Consider the following 21,425-nt stretch of genomic DNA (forward strand, 5'->3'; position numbering starts at 1 on the left):
CCTTTGGGGAGAAATGTTTCATGATAATGCTTTGATTTAGACATTTTTCTCAGCCTAAAAGCCATAAATTTGAACAGTTTAGCAAACTAAAACACCTATATTCCAGATTCTTACTCTACAAGTTTGCTTATTCTAATTATTTCATAATAGTGAGGTCATTCAATATTTCAGCTTTTGTGTCTGGCTTATTGCATTCAACATAATGTCTTCACGGTTCACCCATATTGTTGTATATATGAACACACAAAAGTTTTAACAGTTTGCACATGGAGCTTTCAAAAGAGTTTTAATGGGAAAAAATTTTGCAAGGTGCTCCATACTTATCTAGTACATTTATAGTCAGATGGAGCCAAGGAGACAGAGCTAAATTTGTCTTTTGGTAACCTTTAAAGCTATTGACGTACACACCAGTTCTTGTCCTTTCAGAATATGTAGGACTGTACTTCTCCGCTCCTTTGTCTATACCCATGTGATTTGCTTTGGTTAATAATCATGGGCTGAGGAGAAGTGTTTCGTTCTTCTGGGAAGAAAGCTTTCAAAACTCGTGCTCAATTCACCACGCTGTTCCCTGGCACAGAGACCAGAAATGCTCCAGAGGGTGAAAGCTCTAACAGCCTGAGTCTCTGTGACAATTTATCATGAAAAGGAGACTCTGAACAGCATGGGGTTAAAATTTAGTAAGAGTAAACAGATCCTTAAGATTTTAATCCACTGAGGGATTTGGGAGCTGTTAATTACTACTGCATAAAGTGGTCTGTTCTAATTAAAAAGAAAATGGTACCCAAAGCTTGGTTAATGAAAACACAGAACATATGTAGATGGCATAAAAGAGAAAGGAAAGTCAACCCCATAGAAAAGGGCTTGAAATTCTCTCTGTTCCCCAACGTCTAACTATGAGCTATGGACATGGGAGAAGGGACAAGGAGCTTGGGCATTAGGTGACCTGGATTCAAAGTCAGCTTCCCCCATGTACTGACTCTATGATTCTGGACTGGTCATCAAGTCTCTGTATCTAGGTCTTCACATCTGTAAATTGAGGATAATAATAGCCAACTGATACAGTCACTGTGAAGATTAACTGATGCAGAATGCAAGAGCACCACAGAGAAATTGACTGCTCTTTCTCCTAGTTGGGAGACTGGGGGGAGCAGGTGCAGACAGTTGACTGAGTGAAGTAGACTACCGCTGAGGATTGGGTATAGGCTGGGAATCGAGGCAGAACACTTACCCTGGGGAGGGGGCTGATTCCTTGAGAATGAAGAGTCCAGGCCACTGCAGGGCCAAGACAGGCATAGAATGAGGGCATTGAAAAACCAGTGAAAATCAGGCCTATGGACAGGGTGTTTCTGGTCTTGATTTTAAGGTTGAGAGCTTCTTACTGAGAGGAGACAGGAAGACACAAAGATCACTAGAGTAAAGAAGATTCATTTCCAGATGTACCCACAGGGCATGGTGGTCTCTGCTCTTTGCCAAGGTTCTGTTGCATAGAACTTAGATTTCCAACACACAGGGGGAGAGTTACCTCCCAGAATCTTTCCAATTATGAAATCCAATCCATTTAAGATCTGTGTGGTTGGAAAACCAGCCATGAGGAAACCTGTCCATCTCCCTGCTGTATAGTAAATACAGAGGAGATAGATTTGTGTAAAAGTATGGTTTGAAAATGTTTGTAATTCTTTTACTAATAAGCATGTAGACATAATCAAAAATGGCACTTTGGCCCTGGAAACACAACTACAGATTCAGATTAAGATTACAATTTAATTTCACATTAAAATGCTAAATTAATAAAGTTTTTTTAAAAAGGTAAGACTTCCTCCAAAAGGGGCTAGAGGTAAAGAGGCACTTCCAGATATTGCCATCAGCCTTTCTAAAAATGATTTTTTCCCTAATCAATTTGGTGAGATATAGCAAAAGCTCTAAAATGTTCATAATCCAATTCCTGGAAATCTTCTTCAAGCAAATAATATAGAGAGAAAACCTGGTCACAAACAAAATGAAATGCCATTGCTGCTTTTATTTATAGGAAATTACTCTGGGAAATATCGGGCCATTACACTAAGTTGGACAAATTCTCATGCCCTTTTCAAGATTCCATGTACTTATGGTATTCAACTAAACTGACCATACAAGTTAAATTAGGAAATACACTACCCAAAATATAAATTTTGCACCAACTAAACATTTCTCCCTTTGGTCTCACACAGAAGTTGAAGTTTCAAAATATGGATGATATCATCCTTTACCTTGTATTCTGATCTACGCAGATCAGTTTCATGCATATCTCTAGTCAAAGTCTGATCCTTTTTTCAACTTTTTAAGCTGTTCCTTTATAGGGTGGTGCTGACTTTCATAGTTTCAGAGCACTAATTGTGAGTTTTAAGTGTCACATAACTACCCAAAGTTTTTGGGAACAACGAGGGTATACACAAACAGCTCAGTATCTCAGAATTTAGAAATAACAGTTACAATTCCTGAATATATGTGACTTCTGTAAGAGCTTACAAACTAGGACCCTTTACAATAGGTCCCAACCTGATAACCCTTGCTCTTGACTTCACTTCACAGAGCTTTTATATTACAGTTAGTCCATATGCGTGAGGTACGATAATATTTGTCTTTTCGCTCCTGACATTTCATTCAACATATAATCTTTAAGCTTCATTCACCTAGTTGCATGCCTCACAACTTCATTTCTTCTTGCACTTGTTTAGTAGTCCATTTTATTTATACACCACAGTTCCCCCTTCCATTCCTCAGTCATTGTACCCATAGGCCACCTCCATCCACTGTGAATTTCAAACACTGGGCAATGTATATTGAAAAACCCATCTTAGTCATTCTTAATCATTTTCTAGCTGAGGAACTTTTGCCTGATTGCCTTGGTTCACACACACCTGGTAGCACAATTACATGGGGGGCTACATTTACTGCTATAATTGCACTGTCCTTTACTAGGTCCTGTGTTTGTTCTTTTTAATGGATTAATTTGCTTGTTTGAGCAGCTGTAGGTTCGCAAAAAGACGATGCAGTAAGTACAGACTTTTCATATAGCTTCCACACATACAGATTTCCCTATTACCAGCATTTCATATTTGTGTGGTATTTTTGTTACAATTGGTGAAACAACATTATGATTATGGTATAAATGTTGGCCCACCGTTTACATGAAGTTTCACTGTTTGTGTTGTATGGTTCTCTGGTTGTGTGTATGTGGTGACTTATATGATATCTAAAATTTCATGTTCTATCCCTTTTTAAATATACGGTTTCAGAGGTATTAATTTCATTCACAAAGTTTTGCCTCCATCGCCTTCATCCATTGCCAAAATTTTTCCATCAAGCTAAATAGAACTTATGTTCTAATTAAATATTAATTCCTGATGTCTTTCCCTACCTGGCCCCTGGTATGCTGGATTCTATTTTCTGAGTTTGTGAATTTGCATATTCTGCTTATGTCATATAAATGAGATCATACAATATGTTTGTGTGTGTGTGTGTCTGTCTTATTCCTCTGAATATGATGTCTTCAACGTTCTTCCATATTGTACTTATTATAAGTATAAGAGTACTTGTAATTGTACTATTAACTAAGTAAATTATAATTAAATGACTTAGAATTCACTGTGTAGTATAGTTCCATGGATTTTTTTAAATTTTTATTCTGCTATCCTATATACAATCTAGCACTTTCCTTATTAATCACATTCAGATATATATTGCAGTGCTGTTAATTGTGTTCACAATTTTGAGCTACCATCACCACCATCCATTATCAAAACATTTCCATCATTGCTAATAGGACCCCTCTACATTTTAAGCCATTACTTCCCATTTTCTAGCCCCATCCTGCCCCTAGTAACCTATATTCTAGATTCTAACTCTAGATTTTGCTTATTTTAATTCTTTGAAGTCAGCGAAATCATACAATCTTTGTTCTTTTGTATTTGACTTATTTCATTCAGCATGATGCCTTCAAGTTCCATCCATGCAGCTGCATATATCATGACTTCATTCCATTTTACAGCTGAACAATATTTCATTGTATGGATATACCACATTTCATTTATCCATTCTTCAGTTGATGGACACTTGCGTTGCTTCCATCTTTTGGTAATTGTGAATAATCCCACATGAACATTGCAGCAGTGCAAATGTGTATTTAAGTACCTGCTTTTAATTCCTTTGGGTTTATGCTGAGTAGTGGGATTGCCGGATCAAATTGATAGTTCCATTCTTAGCTTTCGGAGGAAACACCAAACTTTCTTCCACAGTAGCTGTACCATTTTATATTGCCACCAGTAATGAATGAGTATTCCTGTTTCTTCACATCCTTTCCAACACTTATTTTTTTTTTTTTCTTTTAACAGCAACCATTCTAATGGGTGTGAAAGAGTATCTCATTGTGGCTTTAATTCACATTTCCCTGATGGCTAAATGATGTTGAGCCTCTTTTCATGTGCTTTCTGTCATTTGCATGTCTTCTTTGCAGAGAGGTCTATTAAAGTGTCTTGCCCGTTTTTTATTTGGATTGCTTATCTTTTTGTTGTTGAGTTGACAATTATACACTCTGTATATTAAACCCTTATCAGATATTTTGTTTCCAAATGTTTTCTCATTCTGTAGATTTTTTCTTACATTCTTGATAAAGACATTTTATGTACAAAAGTTTTTCTTTAGATTAAGTACCATTTATCTGTGTTTTTTCTTCTATTGTTCATGCTTTCAGTGTAAAGTCTAAGAAAACCATTGCCTAATACAAGGTCCTGAAGATGTTTCCCTATAATTTTTCCTGAGAATCTTATAGTTACAGTTGTTATATTTATGCATTGATCCATTCTGAGTCAATTTTTGCGTATGGTGTAAGGTCCACCTTCATTCTTTGCATGTGGCTATCAGTTTCTCCCTGCACAATTTATTTTGAGACTATTCTTGCACCACTGAGTGGACTTGGCTCCCCTCTCCTAAATCATTTGGCCACAAGGTTTGAGGGTTTATTTCTCAAAACTCTATTGAATTCCATTGGTCATTGGGTCTTCATTGTGCCTATTCCATACTGCTTTGATTGCTGTATCTTTGAATAAGCTTTAAAAGCAGAAAGAGTGAGTCCTCCAACTTTATTTTTCTATTGTGAGATGTTTTGGGCTATTCATAGCTGCTTGCCCATACATATGAGGTTTGTGATTAGCTTTTCCATTTCCATGTTTGAATTTTGACTGGAATTGAATTGAATTTGTATATTGCATTGGGTAAAATTGACCTCTTAACAATGTTTAGTATTCAAATCCATGAAAATTGCATGCCTTCCCATTTATCTAGATGTTCCTTAATTTATTTCAGCAATGTTTTATAGTTTTACATCCTTGATTAAATTTATTCCTTATATTTGATTTTTCTAGTTTCTGTTAATAAATGTATTTTTTCCTCTGATTTCTTCTTTGTATTCGTAATTACCAGTGTGTAGAAGCACCATTGATTCCTGTGTGTTGATCTTCTACCCTGCCACTTTGCTAAATTTGCTTATTAGTTCTAGTAATGTTGTTGTAGATTTGTCAGGATTCTGTATGTATAGGATCATGTCATCTGCAAATAGGGAATGTTTCACTTCTTCCTTTACAATTTCTATGTCTTTTCCTTCTTTCTCTTGCCTAATTTCTCTGGCTAGAACTCCTAGTACAATATTGAATAGCAATGATAAGAGGGTGTCCTTGTTTTGTTCTCAATCTTGCAGGGAATACTTTCAGATTTTCACCATTGAATATTATGTTAGCTATGTGTTTTTCATATTTGTCTTTTATAATAATGAGAAAATTTGCTTCTATTCCTATTTTCTGAATGTTTTTATCAAGAAGAGGTGCTGGATTTTGTCAAATGCCTTTTCTGCATTGGTATGTTAATGTGTGGTTCCCCTCCTTTAGTTCTATCACTGCAGTATACCATATTAGTTGATTTTCTTATGTTGAACTACCATTCTATGCATGGGATAAATTCCACATACTCATGGCATATATATTTTTTAATGTGCTGTTGGATTTAGTTTGCTAAATTTTGTTGAGGATTTTTACATCTATATTCATAAAGGATTTCAGTATTTAATTTTATTTTCCCATGGGGTGGGCAATGGTGGCTCAGTTGCAGAATTCTTGCCTGCATGCCAGAGACTCAGGTTCAATTCCCGGAGCTTGCCTTTGCAAAAAAATAATTAAATAACAATAATAATATAAGTTTCCTGTGTTATCTGTATCTGACTTAAGTAATAGGTTGATGTTGACCTCATATAATGAATTAAGAAATGTTTCATTCTCTTCAATTTTTTTTAATTGTAAGTGCTTGAGCAACACTGGTGTTAATTCTTCTTTGAAAGTTTGGTAAAAATGAAGCCATCTGATTCTGGGTTTTTCTTTGTTGGTAGGTTTTTGTTTACTATTCAATCACCTTACTTGTTGTTGGTCTGTTGAAATTTTCTGTTTTTTTTTAAATCCATGTTGTAATTTGTGTGTTTCTAGAAATGTATCCACTTCATCTATCCACTTTATCTAATTTGTTGGCATACATTTTTTCATAGAATCCTTTTGTGATACTTCGATTTCTGTGGGATCATAATAATGTATCTCCTTTCATTCGTCATTTTAATTATTTGCATTTTCTCTGCTTACTTTATTTGACAATGTAACTGAAAGTTTGTAGACTTTATTGAGTTTTTTCCAAAGGACTAACTTTGACTTGATCAATTGTCTTTATTTTTATTATTTTTCTCTATTTCATTTATCTCTTCTCTCATCTTTCTTATTTCCTTCTTTCTGATTGCTTTTGTTTTATTGTGCTTTTTTCCCTAGCTCCTCCAGATGTGATGTTAGGTCTGTGATTTGAACTCTTTCTTCTTTTTAACGTAAGAATTTAGAGCTACAAACTTCCCTCTTAGCACTACCTTCACTGTGTCCCATTAAATTTTGATATATTATGTTTTAGTTTTTTGTTCTCTGAAGATATTTCCTGATTTCCCTTGTGGTTTATTCTTTGACCCATAGATTATTTAATAGCGTGTTGTTTATTAAACATTCTTTGTGAAATTTCCATCTCTTTACGTTTATTGGGATTCCTTTTTTGACCTAGTATATGGTCTACCCTGTAGAATGAGCCATATGCCCTTGGAAAAACGTGTTTTGTTGTTTTTTGGATGCAATGTTCTCTATATGTCTGTTTGGTTTGAATAATTTATACTATTGTTCATATTCTCCATTCTTTATTGACCTTGTGTCCAAATGTTTTATCCATTGATGCTGTATTAAAATCTCCTCCTCTTATTGTAGAGGTGTCTATTTCTCCTTTCAATTTTGTCAGTGTTTGCCTCATGTATTTTGGGCTACTGTGATTTGGTGCGTGAATGTTTAGGATTTTTTTTTTTTCCTTTCTTTGATTTAGCACATTTGTGGTCTTTCTGCAGCCTCTATTATCCTCCAGACTTCCCTGCAAATTGAAGGCCCTTTCATTTGGCTATCACTAAGGGGACATGTTCTCAGGGTATCTTCTTCTGCCATCTTAATGCCATCACTTTCTCTATATATTGTTGAAAATAGCAACAGAATCATAATCCCTGAATTTTTAGTGCTGACATCATAAATTAATATTTTCCTTGTTTTTAATTATTTGAAAAACATACGTGATAATTTTCTTAACAATTAATATGACTCTCCTAGCCAGTTGGCATATTTCCTTCTAGCACACTGAGAGCTATGGCAGGCATTTTGTTCTTAATTTTGCTGCATTTATCAGGAAGCTGCAAGATAGAGTTCATATTTATTTAATTATTTCATTTTCTCTTCATAGTAGTACTGCCAGATACCTATTAACAATCTGCTCATTCTACAGATGTGAAACTGAAACTTTCAAGAGGGTAAGTGACTGACAAAAGGAAAGGGAATATAGTTTCAAACTGAAAGCTTCTAATGCCAAATTCAAGGCCTTATTTTAATAATCCTCTTTTAGAAGTGAATAAGTAGTTTGCATGCTATTATGTAAAGGGTATGGTGGAAGGAATAACAAGTATAGCTTCTATTTTGGTTTTCTATAGCTGCTGGAATGCAATATACCAGAAATGGAATGGCTTTTATAAAGGAAATTTATTAAGTTGCAAGTTTACAGTTCTAAGGCCAGAAAAATATCCAAATGAAGGCATCCAGGAAAAGACACCTTGATTCAAGAAAGGCCAATGTCTGTCACATGGGATGGCATGTGGCTGGCATCTGCTGGTCCTTGCTCCTGGCTCCTTTGTTTCCCATTTCTAATGCCAGTGGTTTCCTGTCTAAGCATCTGTGGGCCTTCACTTAGCTCCCTTAGGACATAACTCTCAATTCTGGATTGCTTAGCACCTCTTGGGAAGTCACATGGCAATGTCCATTGGGCTCTGCCTGTGTCTAGGCATCTGCTCTCTCTGTCAGCACTCCAAGCATCTACAAACATCCAAGTCTCTGTCAGTTCTGAAGCAACTGTTCTCCAAGCATCTGCATCTGAGGTTCCTACAAAATGTCTCCTCTTTGAAGGAACTCTAGTAAATGAATCAAGATGCACTCTGAATGAATGGAGTCACATCTCCATCTAATCAAAGGCCACACCCACAACTTTGTGTGTCACATCTCCGCAGAAACAATCCAGTCATTTCCCTCTTAAAACAAAAGGTCTGGCCCCAGAAGATCAGATCAGTATTAAAACATGACTTTTCTGGGGTACATAATAGTTTCAAACTGGCAAAGCTTCCATAAAAGTATTTCTGCAATTAAGCTATTTAAACAAAGACCAAGCTAACAAGGAAGTCTCACAGAGGTTGTTCAAATTTGTAGTTTCCAAAATACAAAAGAGATTATGGAAATAACCACACATGTCAAAAGCCACACTATAAAATCAAAATGACACACAGTTCTAATTGCTTTGAAGATAATAACCATTCTTTCCAGTATTTTTCTCCTCTTTTCCTATTTCCTCTTTTGTATATTTCCTTCACTGTTGTATTATCTTAGAATAGCTAAATTAAGAACTCAATTAATATTTTTGAATGAATGAATGACAATCATATTTTCTATCCTTCAGTGAGTGGCTGGTAGACATTTTAATGTCATGTGAGATTGAGCCCATCAACATGAGTCTTTCTCTCCCTAAATACCAAGACAATAAAAGTAATGGAAGGCTACAGAGGATGGATGAAATGGTGAAAGGGACCGCCAGTCCTGGCTTCCTCTTCTCCAGATGGCAGCAGCAGGAGTCATGAGTAGACCCAAGCTTTCTTGCTGCCTCTGCTAACCTGATCAGAGCAGGTAATGGCATCACTAAGTGGGATGGGATTAAAGAAGACATTACAAAATTGAAATCCTTATGCTGATAGGTTTTTGAGCCTGGAATTGATTGGCAATCTGGATACCATCTTTTGTGGCACAAACCTATCAACTTTCTAAACCTTTTCCAGTCTTGGCACATTGCCCACCAAGTCGACAGCCAACATCATTGAAAGACAGGGCTCTTACATCATTTGAGATGGTAGTTCCAGTCTAAAAGTACTTGCATTGCCCTACACCATGCCAGGTATTTTGGTTAGTACCTAATTCTCCTGATGTCTGATCTGGTGAAACATGTTCATGTCTGCTCCTTGGCTTGCTCTTTTTCTTTGACTGGGCCTGTAGCTTTCTTCCTAGATTTTAGTTCAGAGTCTTTCTATGAGTTTAGCCTTGCTGAGCAATGACCCCAGCCCATCCTGCTTGGCTTCCAGGACACTGTAATGAAGTGTGTCCATGAGATGATCCCCTATCTTATAAAAGAGCAGCCAGAGAGATGAAGTCCATGGAATGGCCATTTTGAAGGAGATGTAAGAAAATAAATAATAAAGCATTTAAAATTCAGTACTTTCAGGGAACAATGAAACCAAGTTCTTCACTGAGCCTTGAAGAAATAAAGGATGTATAGAATTTGAGCTGGGTACCCAATGCAAGAAGTAATGCAGAAGACTGTCCTCAAGCTCAGGAGAGACCCTGTGCCTGTCCTCCCACGGTGCTGTGCAATTCCTTATCTATTATAACATTCATCGATCACTCTGTGATGTAATTGGCTATGTATTGATGAACTTTCCTCCGTAGACAGTGAGGTTTTTAGACAATCCATAGCTTAATTCGTTTTGCAACTTTAATGATTAGAGCAGTGTCTGGCACCTGGCAGTTTCTCAAAATATTGACTGAATGAAGGAAAAAAAAGGGGAATTAAATAATGAGCAAGTGGTTATGACAGTTCCCACAGAGCTGTTTTTCAGTAGTTTCTCTTTTGCTGGAGATTATACTTGCTGGAGATCATACTTAACAATACTTAATTTCTCAGAACCACATTTACATATTTCTTTCTTATGAATAGTAATTATTTACAGAGTGGGTAACACAAAATATTACAGCTGGAGAGCATCTATACCAAATCTCTATGACACAGAAAGAGAGGATGAGGAAGCCAAGGTGAGGTTACATAGCATTTTGGCAGCTGCTTAGAGGTTGTGAAACAGCCTCTGGCTTCTTCCCTCCTGCTGCCCAATTCAGGTTTACATGTTTCTCAAGTACTGATAATGAAACCCAAACACCTTTCTTATGATGCGATTTACTCTTTAGTTGTCCTACCATCCATTCCTTCTGCTCACATATATTTAGTAATAAAATATCATTCGGAAAGTGTGGTATACATGGTTGGGTCTGGACTTCACAGAACATGTATTAGTTAAAAAACAAAACAAAATGAAAAATATGGAATGGTCTTTTATTTTTCTCCAAACCATTTCACTATCTCTTTTTCTGTGTACTTCCCCAGTGTTGATGGAGTCCACTGCTGGTGCTGGGCGAGGTGGTTTTTGGACATTCTTTCTGTGTTTTCTTCTCCTACTAATTTCTCAGCTTGGCGTTAAAAAAAAGTCTTTTTAAATTTAAATTTCCAAACTTTTGTATTCATCCTGGGTCTGCTTTGTTGTAAGTCCAGTAATTTCATGAGCTTTACAGCTGTGATTCAGGCAAGGGCCTGGCCTACAGCCATACGACTTCCATGGTGAGAAATTTTGGGTCATTTTTCACTCAATGATTAATTTTTTTCCTATATCACATTAGGGAGATCTTAAACATCTGTGTCTACTGTCAGTCCTGCCTTGGTCCTATCCTGGGAATAAATAACAAGAAACTTCTTTTCTAATAATTATAAATGGCACATATGTGTGTGCATAATTTTTTTTAAGGAAACAAACAAAACTGTACCAAGTTTGCATGTAAAAAAATTTTTAAATCTGCACACATATTATCAGAATTAATAAAGGTCAATATAGAAAACATACGTGTTCTTATATAACAGAAAAAGGCTATTAGAAAATGATTAATTGCATCAAAAATAAATTAAAAAATGATCTTCTGAACACTGAATTTAAGTCTTCAAACATCATGGTAGAATTATCTGTTTATTATTTATTATCTGTTTATTATTTAAGTCTTCAAACATCATGGTAGAATTATCTGTTTCAATTTTTGTGTCTATCTATATAATTTTTGTATGTATATGTGTGTATACATAAAAAATATTTCTCTAAATTTAGAGGGAGATTTCATATTGTATTTTGAAAAAATGTAATGTAATAAATAAAATCCAAAAAAGTTTCCAAGGTATGCCCAATTCTTTGAGTCTTGATGACTCATTATTTTAAGAATATTCAATTTCATTAATTAAACTATAGAAACTTATGTTTGCCTCTGAATTGGGTTCATAACTTTCTGTCCTGCATGCAGTTAACTGTCTCAGTGAAATTGCTTACGTTAAATCTAGGAAGCTGATATTTTAAAAAATTTAGGAAAGATTTAACAATCATCATATTAACTGAAGCATAGTGCATTTGGTTTGGTTTGTTTTAGATATGTATAATCTCAATAAGATATTATTTAACTGGAACAAATCATGGGTGGCCTGTTTCTTTGATCTTTCCCTTTATTTTTCAATTTCTTACTCTCTATGTTTGGTTTACTTTAGGTAGTACTAGAAGTGTCTTCAAAGTACATGTCCCTGCTGAAATGGACTTTTTATTCACATTGATTTAATCTCTTCAGTGGACATTTCAAAGCCAATAATATCCACTCTGTCTCTGTCTTAGCCATATTCCAATCATCGAGATAGGTCTCTGCAAGCCCTAATCCATAAAATATTGAAAGATAGTAGACTTATCTCCAGGTCTGTGTTAGTCAGAGTTCCACAGGAAAACAGAACCAACAAGAATTGGCTCACATGACTCTGGGGATGGGTGAGTCCAAGTTCCATATCACAGGCTTTAGTTGGAAACTCCAATGAAGGTTTGCAATGAATTCTCCAGGAGATGCTGACCAACTGAAGTAGAGATGGAAATTCTCCCTTCTAGCTGTTGGAATAACCAGATCTCCCTTTAAGACCTTCAACTGATTAGATGAAACTTCTTTCATTACTGAAGGCAATAACCCTCTAGATATAATCAGCCATAGATGCAAGCAACTGACAGATTTTTTCATTCATGAAATATCCCCACTGTAACTATCAGGGCAATGCTTGCTTGATCAAATAACTGGACATCGTTACATAGTCAAGTTAACACACAAACTTAACCATCATCAGATCCACACTATGGGATCTCATCTACTCAGCAATAAAAGAGAATTAATTGTTGATATATGCAACAACTTGGATGGCCCTCCAACTATTATGCTCAGTTAAAAAATGCCATTTTCAAAATTAAATATTATATGATCCCATTTATATAACATTCACAAAATAGCATAGCTATAGAGATGGAAAACAGGTTAATGGTGGCCAGAGATTAAGGTTGGGGATAGGGTATAAGAGTAGCTTGGAAAGTTTTATAGTGATGATAGATTTTTCTGTCTTAATTTTGATGCTAGTTACACAAAGCTACCTATGTTATAAAATTGCATAAATTTTATACATTGTGAGCATAACTAACAACACTGAAATATATATGTGAATGTGATTAAAATGGGGAAATGTTATATTGTATATAAAATATATATTTTTAAAGCCATGAAACTATGTGAGCCCTAAGTTAAATCATAGACCAAAAAAATCCCACAAAACTTCACACGCACAAATGAATGCACAGATAACTGGTGAAAGCTCAATAAGCTTTATGGATCTTATCAATGTTAATTTCACGGTGTTGATGTTTTACTCTAGATATGTAAAGTGTTAATATTAGAGGAGGAAATAAGAAGAGTATACAGTGCTTCCTATCTCTCTCTTTTTTTTTAAAGAAATTTCTGGTGAAACTGTACTTATTTCTAAAAAAAAAAAATTGAAGTTAAAAAAATACTAACTGCTGCAGATTATGCAGGACAGAAAGTTATTGTTAGAATTTACTGGTTGCATTGCATGGTGCCCTCTCCTTAACGGAAGTGACAGAAACAAAGATAAGGATGTGACTGAAGAAGGAGAGGATTCTAGGTAAAAGATATTCCAGGTAATGGTATTCAAAAATGTCATCCCAGCCTGAATGTGTTGGTAGTACAGGTACCATTTTCTTGAGGTGTAGAAAATTTATTTAGAGGGAGATAGTTTCAAGAGGTTTATTTGGACACTGTCAGGTTAATAGTTCAAAGATTCACATATCAATTATGATGACCTGAAAGTCATATATCTTCATTTATTAAACCTTTATAACTAGAATAAGGAACTGTGCCCATATAGGAAACATTACAGCAGTGTCTGCAGCCCAAGAGGACTTCTCAAGGGAATTGCACAAATATTATTTTCATTTCACCCCTCAGAGCAGCCCTAAGATTTAAGCATTATTATCTTCACTTTCCAAATGAGAAAGCTTTGTTATTCAATATATAAGTGCCAGCACTTCTAAGTCAAGTACAAATGGAATCATCTCTGTCTCTCCAAGATTAATTCATCCAGTGGCTTGTTCTCTGCCACATCGGGATGCCTTTGGCATGTCTATTCAGATGGAGTACTTTGGCCCAAATAGACTCCCAAGAATCAATGAATGTAGCACTATGTCACAAAGTCATTCTGTGGAATTATGACCTCGCCTTAATATTCAGGTGACAAAATAGAAGGAGGCATACAGAAATGCTTATAAATTGTAAAGAGGCATAAGAATGTAAAGGGGTAATTATTACTCCTGGTTCCCAACAAGGAATGGGAACATTCTTTGAGGACAGAGTTAATATTGTCAAATTGTCACTGTGACCTTTCCTCTCAAATGAAAATTCTTGCTGTTTTTTTTTTTTTTAATGGGGAAACCACATAACCTTTCCAAAACAACTCTGAAACATTTTAGTTGTAAAATCACGAACAGTGCACAGGAAAGATTTGGTCACACACTCTGCCAGTACTGTAAGCTGATGCCAGAAAAGTATCACAAATGAACTCTCCATGCCAAGTTAGTCTACATAAACTTCTGAAATTTCAGAGCTTCCTAGGAAGCCACCTCAAAGCCTGCTTGGGGAGCTGTATCCTCGTCACAAAGCTCTCTCCAAGAACCAGGGGTCTTAGCTAACCAGAATGCTCCCTGAGTCACTTGAAATCCATGAGAGTTTCTACTGGACTTTCCTTAATCATAATAAAGTCATGACAACTTAATCTGACACCAGGATTCATTTCATGTCACATGAGTTCAGAATGAGCCCTCAAAGGTAACAAGTTCCTTTTCTCAAACCATACCCATCAAATGGATCAACTGCCCAAGCTGCAAGGATAATGAGAACCAGGCTTTTGGTTTTGTTTCTTAAAGTGAATTAATGATATTTTGAAAACTTTTAAAATGTTTTTCTCTAGTCTTGTCATCCAGAGTGCCTGATATGGGTCATTCAGCCTGGGGAAGACAAAGAAACTAAAAAGTGGTCCCACTACATAACTTAAAAATTTGGGGATCTTTTAAGTCACGAATTCACTGTGTAGGTCCCAAAACAGTTTAGGGAATTATTATTTCAGGATGCTGGGACCCCAGCCTCTTAGCTCATGAATTAGCTACAATGGACTCAGGCTTTGATGACAAAGGCAACCTCAAACCACGGGCTCTGGAGCAGGGTTGGACTTCGTCATGAACCCTATTAAACATTCACCAGCTATGTGATCTGGGTTAACCTAGAGGATCTTTCTGAGCCTTTTTCTTCAATTGCACAATCAGTATAATAACAATATTGACCGTATTGCTGAAGAATAGGAAAAACTCAGCACCCTGAATGGCACTTAGTAAACTCTGAATATTACTTTTGAATGTTGCCAATATCAGTAGTTTCTGAGATGCCCAAACACTTTTCTTCACCCCCCATTGGGTTTCAACTGCATCAAACATTACATATGAAGTATATTTTTGCTTGAAGGAAATAGAAACGGATACTAGTATGAACAAAAACTCATTCTTCAGTAAATGTTTCCATGGGCCAAGCAAATATGTCTCGTGCTGATTTTACAGTTATTTGTAAGCCACATTCCTACTTTCTTCCACTGATGTTTCTTATTTGGAAACAGACAGGATTGCTGACTGACTCTTTATTCCACATGGAAATATACTGATTCCAAATAACTCCGCTTGCAGTGCTTATCTTCTAACCAACATCGTCATCATCCTTCAGGAGAGTAGCACAAATGAAATACATATTACGTAAATGTCTTACCCATTGAATAGTGATAAAATTCGTCTAGTTTTAATGACATAGGAAAAGTGGGGTGTCTTTTACTCAACCTGATGATACACTTGAGTCAAATTAAATGGATAACAACCGTGTAATGATTTAAAGACTCGAGACTTATTTAGTGAGCTGTATGTTCAAAAGCATCCATTTTGAATTACCAAGTAATATCCAAAACACTGACTTTTTTTCCATGTCCTCATGATTAGATTTATGTAAGTTGAAAATCAACATAGGAAAAAATTTTTTTTTTACCAGCAAATACCTTATGTTGTATTTCTAGGGTTTTGTTTTTTTGTTTATTCTGTTCTAAAAAATCACAGACAGTTCTTTTTCTTGTAAACTCAAATCCATTTATATTTCAAAATAAATCCAATCCATATGCTTTTTATTTATTTACACTTACAGTAATCCATCAAAGTGCTATTTAATAAATCATTTAATGTCTAAAGAGCCTTTGTCACAAGAATTTTATTTTTTAGTCTTTCATCTTGAGTACCAGGAAGCATTGTTTTTCTTTGAAACAAGATTCTAAGTTTGGAAAAATACGACCTTCCATTTACATTGTGAAAAGCTACTAAGCTTGTAAATTAAGCTAAAAGAAGTGTAGACTTGGGCAATGCTTTGGTGAATTTGACCAATTTTCCCTAAAATTGCATTCAATTCATCCCTGCAGACTCTCTATTACTTGCCACCTGGGATGAGTAGTTTATTTTTTCAGGGGAGAAGGATAACTGCCCTACTTTCATTCAACAATCTCAAAAAACTGTTCATCAAGCAAGGACTGTAAGTCAGACCTTTATCCAATTGTGTGAAATATTACTTTGACTTATTTTTATTAGGCAATGTAATCACAAAGCATTATTTCAATAACAGGGAATTTTGTTTTATGTACACATGATTGTGCATCTGTGTGCATTTTCATAACATATTTGCTTTGGGTAGTACAGATGATGCATTTTAAGGATAACAAAGCCTCACACTCATTTTTTTTTCCTTCAGTACTTTGTTGATCCCTCAACTGGAACCTTAGCTGAAGAGTTGTATTTTGAACCTTTTGGCTCCCATGTGCCTCTAGTCTAGTAGTTCTCCTCTCTGATGGAGCAGAACCCTCTGGGCCACTGCCAAGTGAATCTCAAGAAACAAATTCAAATGATATCATCTAAATAGAGTTTTCACTGAATTAAACTCTCTGTATTTTAGGGAAGATCAGAACACTTTTTTTTTTTTTTACAAAGTACAGTATATATTTCCATTATGAATTTCTCTAAGATGAGCATCAATTTCTTGGGCCATCTGGCAACCTCTAGCTGATCCAATGGCTGTGTCTCAAAGAGACATGCATGCTCAGCTTTCATCTCCTTTGTTAATTCCGCAAACATTTGTGGAGAGCCTAGGTGATTGGGTAGTGATGCATATAAAAAAGAAACAACCTCAATTTCCCTACTGTTGAAGAGGAATTTATTTACACAATAGGCAATTTTTTTTAACAAAACCATATTATACAAATTGATACAGAAAGTGCTAGGCAATTTCAGTTTCATTATCTCATTTAGTTTTGTAACAACCCTTTGCAACAAGATCAGGATGTGTGGTTCAGCAAGGTTAAATAACTTGCCCAAATCATGCAGATATGTCAAAGCAAGATGGAAAATAAACCCAGATCTCTATGACACAAAAATCCATTCTACCTTATCTTGCTGCTGCAAAGTTCATGAGATTTCAGAAGAAGAAGGGATTGATTGGGGTTTAGATATCCTAAAGTTAATCTTTCCTCCAAAATCTGCTTGGTCCATAAAACAATTATTGTAATAGAGTAAATAGCTCCTTGGAGCCAAGTCCCCCTTGATCTTCTTGACTTTGCTTATCCGTGAGCCTGGAGATAATTGTGGTGTCTTTGGGGGTGGGGAGAGATTGATTCCTCATTCTTAGAGGAATGTCCTGGTTAATAAAGCCTAGTGAATCTGAAGGTTAGAATACATTAGATATAGTGGGAAAGGCCTTGTGACTTGGAGCCTGAAGAGACTATCTTAAATCTTGTTTCCATCATTGGTTAGCTATGTGACTTTGGGTAAGTCATAGTTATTCATTGATCTTCAGTTTCCTCATCTATAAAGTAGATAGTAGCACCCCCAGCTCACAGGGTAGACTGAATGTATAGAACTGGCTGACCCTTATGGACACCTATTGGTTATTTTTCTCTCTCTGCCTTTGTATTTTGAATCCAGAGCTGTTAACTCTGCATTCTTTTGTCATGGGGATGGCAAACCCCTCTGAGTCCTGATCTGAACTGAGAAGAGTAGCTCTGCTATCCTCAGAGCACTGGTAGCTGAAAGTCTTTGATAGGTGGGCCAAAGGTGTCCCAGAGAAGGAGTTGAACTTGCAAAGCTGATTGGGCCTAAATTGGAGACAAAGATTGGGGAAACATAGGTCAATCCCTTAGAGAATGGAGAAGTCTGAAGTTGCCATCCATAGGGTTAGAATTATGGAAGATAAATATCTTTTTAGGCATGCAGCACTGAATATCACCCTGGGAGTGGGGATAATGTTTGCGATAGAATTAAAGTGTGACCTTCTTTAATTTCTTTTATAAAATTGAGTGACTATCCCATATTCCCAGCATCATGCTAGACATCTCACATTTATTTTATGAATTCATACAGATAAACATTGAAGGAAGGGTATGAGACAATGAAAGACTAGGTAATCTATTAAAAATCACACCATCCAAGAAGAATAGGGTGAGTGGTCTCCTGTGTATGGTTTTGGAGCCCACATTCTCTCCACTGAAATGTGTCACTCATGATGGATGAGCAGTCACTGCAGATACATGCAGGTGCTGAACACTCAGTTATTTTTGTAATAATACCTGTATCCAAATGCACTGCTTCCCTTTTTTGAGCAGTCCTCTGAGACCTTCTCTGGCTCCTGAGTAGCTTTAGGAACTCACCTAACCCTCTCATTTACTTCCTGCTTCATCCTCTTGTTCATGATAATCGCACAAGTAAACTCTCTCATCAGACCCTCAGGTGTTGATATAAACTTGGAGTGTGATTGTAGTGGAGAAAAAGGATGGGGAGGGAGTGAGGTGGCTGGGCCAGTGAGACAGAGTCAACTTTCTCTGCCATTGACTTTTGAAATTGGTAAGTCTTTCTTGATTCTGGATTGAAATAAGGGCTACAGCCATCGAAGTATTCATATGATTTAACCTGGTAGTTCTAATACTAGGGAACTGCGAAGAGAAATAATTCAGCAGCAGTTGAAAAGTAAAACGTATGAGGATTTCTACTGCAGTGTAATTTAAGATAAAAAAAAGAACACATATTTAACACAATGGGAAATGTACAATAAGTTAAGTATTGCCATAAATTGTCCTAGTAAATATAAACTGAAAGTAGAAAATGCAAAGCTATGTAAATATTTCAATTAAATGTTAAGTGAAAAGTGTAACATATCAAATAATATTTAATTCTAAAAGTATCAATTAATTGTGAAGAAAATAATATGTGTATCATAATTTTCTGTTAAGATTATTATGGGAAATTTTTTGAATTTATTAATTTTTTAAGGTTAACAAATTACTTTGATAAAAGAAAAAAATTAAGGTTTTGATAAATGCTTAATATAAAATAGATTGTACTTCATAATAAAATTCTTGATTCACTAAAATATATTGTTTTCCCTTAAAGTTTTGACTATTTCAAGTAATGCCACCATTTTGGTAATTTTATCCTTAGGATGCTAGGTACCTTCTTTTCTGATAATGATTTCTCCTTTGTAACTTACAGGATCATGGGTATCTTACTAGCCTCTAGACATTGAGAAAAGATGGTTTCTTTTAAAAGAAAATATTAATATGATACAGCTTATTTGTATTTTATAAAGTAATTTTCAATATAAACATCTTTCAATTAAAGAAAGGACAATCTGAAAAAAATTAAAATATGCATGACAGTAACTTGCATGATCACTTTAAAGGCACATTTTTACATGCATCCAATTTTTCTGTTGTATGGATCACTAGCATTGAAGGGCTGCAGTAGGAATCAATAATGAAAACTGCAGAGATGTGGTTGTTGTTGGCTGACATGGTTTGGAGCCAGGAAGGACTTCAGATAGAATTAGAATAAGTTCCAGTTTAGTTTCCAGCAGTAATCTTGCTCTTCAGATCAGAAACCCAGCTGAGATTCCAGGTAAAAGAAGTTGACCCTTCATGACCTCCAAGAGAATGAGAAAGTATACATCAAAAGTGTAAGATAGACTACATGACAGGACACTGGTTGAAAACTATGAGGGAAAATAATCCTTGGAAAATAGATATCCAGTATTGTCACTTGGTATTCTTTGGAGGCTTGATCTCTTTTATTTTAAGCATTTGTCCTTTGCAAATTTGTGCTATTATCCTGCAACCAGATTCAGTTCACAAAAAGGTTTTTGCAGGTTAGTTTTAAGGACATATGGAAGATATTTCCCTACTCTATTTTCAATCTAAAAGCAACCAAACCACTTCTAACACAGTAGAAATAAAACGTAAGATAAAAGATAATAACCCAACCACTATTTATTTTTTAATATGTAAAACATCCTTAACCTCATGAGACAATCAATACTATCATAAAATATTTGGGAGGCTATAGCTTGTCATCTAATGGTTGATTTACAGATCAATGAAAGTATGCTTTTCTAAGTGATTCATCTTAAAGCCACAAGTAACTCATATCATCTTCCAATTTGCATCAGAACAAGTAATGAGACTTGGATGGCCAATTACTCTGCCATTAATTACAGATGTGTACGAATGGGCCTTCGATGGAGATAGGTAGATAGATTAGATAGATAGATTAGATAGATAGATAGATAGATAGATAGATAGATAGATAGATAGACAGACAGACAGATGTGATATGATATGTTAGGCATGGAACGTCAGCAAATCCCTTAACACCACAAAACTTCAACTGTTTCATCTGTGAAAATTTAAAAATTAAAAAAAAAGTTCAGATAATTGAACTCTCAGATGTTTTCTAAACTGTCCGATTCTAGCCTGCTATCTTCATAGCCCAGGATCCTGAGAGCCTGTGTAATGTATAACAGGTTTCCATTCATCTTCCAGATTTGATTTCACAGGAAGTGCTCATAAAATTCTGGTCATGGTCATAGAACAGTTAACTGAAAGAAGTGTGCATTGTTTCCTGATTATTTATGCTTTATAAAATATAAAACACTAATTTCAGTAAAAATGAGGTCAAACTAATTATTATTTTTCCACAATCAGTAACACTGCTTAGAATGGCCTATACAGAAATGTAACCACTGCATATAGAAGATTTATTTTTCTACTGCCTTTTGCCTCAGTCTGAATTTGTACTTTTTATATATCCTTTCTGGGGATATTCTCAGTGCAATATGAAATCAAAAGCTCTTTAGCTCAATTTCTCTTTCGTCTGCTCTTATTCATCAAAATGACTTAGATGTCAGTATTTATTTGTTTTAATCATCAGTCAGAGCTAGCAGTGAGGATGGTTGAACTGGTTTTTGATTCAATATGCAGAAATCTCACTCTGATTTTTTTCTGTACATTAGTGAGAAAACAATTCTCAAAAGATGGGAGAAGACAGAAAAAGTGAAAGCAGGTTTTTGCACACTGAAAGAAATTGGAGAGAGAAATAGTTGGGGTAAGTAACTTTAACCCAGGAAAACTGAAAGGAACATCTGTAACAAAAGGGATTTGGTGCAAGAACTGTGCTC

The sequence above is a fragment of the Tamandua tetradactyla genome, chromosome 1, assembly GCF_023851605.1.
Source record: "Tamandua tetradactyla isolate mTamTet1 chromosome 1, mTamTet1.pri, whole genome shotgun sequence".
NCBI lineage: Eukaryota > Metazoa > Chordata > Mammalia > Pilosa > Myrmecophagidae > Tamandua > Tamandua tetradactyla.